The sequence below is a fragment of the Nicotiana tabacum genome, chromosome 13 (genome assembly GCF_000715075.1).
Source record: "Nicotiana tabacum cultivar K326 chromosome 13, ASM71507v2, whole genome shotgun sequence".
Lineage (NCBI taxonomy): Eukaryota > Viridiplantae > Streptophyta > Magnoliopsida > Solanales > Solanaceae > Nicotiana > Nicotiana tabacum.
Genome location: NC_134092.1, coordinates 108,495,365 through 108,496,577, shown reverse-complemented (window position 1 = coordinate 108,496,577; position 1,213 = coordinate 108,495,365).

Genomic DNA, 1,213 nt, shown 5'->3' with positions numbered 1-1,213 from the left:
TTTTTATCTACAAATATAAATGTGCTATATGATTTAATTATTCCACCACAATGTACAAAGATGGATCCCCAAATAAGGCTAGGGATATGTGTTGGTGATCCCAACAATAGGGGGAGAAAATGGGCAGCTGAAAAAGTAATGCATGTAATGAATTATTATGAGTACATCGAGATCCTCGTACGAGAAAATGTGAACTTAAAGTTCAAGTAATAATTTATTTGCAAAATATTGCCAGGCGTATTTACTGAACCAAAGCTAAATGTCATATTCAATTGCTAATGCTCCAAATAAAATAAAGTTCATAATGAATAGAGTCCATGGCATGCATAAAGCATAATAGACTAATCGGTTCCAAAGATAAAACTCCTTGAAGAAGAAGAGGAGCAAATGTTCAAGATGGTCATAATAAGGAGGAAAGTGCTCTAGAAGAGCACCACGACATAACACTTCATAAGACCTCATGGGAGAGGCTCAGGTACCTGAAAATAATAAGATAAAGAGATCTCAATAAGTTATGTCTTTATTGGGTAATAGTAGAACCGATATAAAATGATCGTCGACGATATTGTTAATATAATGTAGCGCTCAATATTATTAATATTGACGAGGATCTTGAGCTCAAATCTGTCATAAAATTTGGACAGATAAATGATTGGCCAAATAAAAAATACGCAATGAAAATTGATTTCACATGAAAAATATGAAGTTGGACGGATAGTCCCAACACCTGAAAGTATAAAGCCAGTGGAGGTATAAATGTATTCTTGTGCGGAAAAAAAAAAGGTCAAGCCGATAGACATAAAGACGACTTGTGTCACAAGAAGATTTGTAAATATCCTGGCATTGATTATATAGAGACATATTCTCCTGTGATGGATGATCGCCATTTCAGGTTTTAATCTGGCAATACAAGAAAAACGTGATATGCGTATAATGAAAATCATTGAAAGATTTAAATTGTTCTGAAGCAAATAAAGGTTTCCAAGAAATTTATTAAATAAAGTTTCAAAAATTCTTATACAGATTGAAACAATCATGGCGCATGTGATATAATCGTCTGAGTGAGTACCTGTTGAAAGAAGGGTACAAGAATGATTCAATTTGTCCTTGTGTCTTTATAAAAAGAACTGGATCTAAATTTGTTATAATCACCGTGTATGTTGATGATTTAAATATCATTGGAACTCCTAGGGAGCTTCCTAAAGCAGTAGAG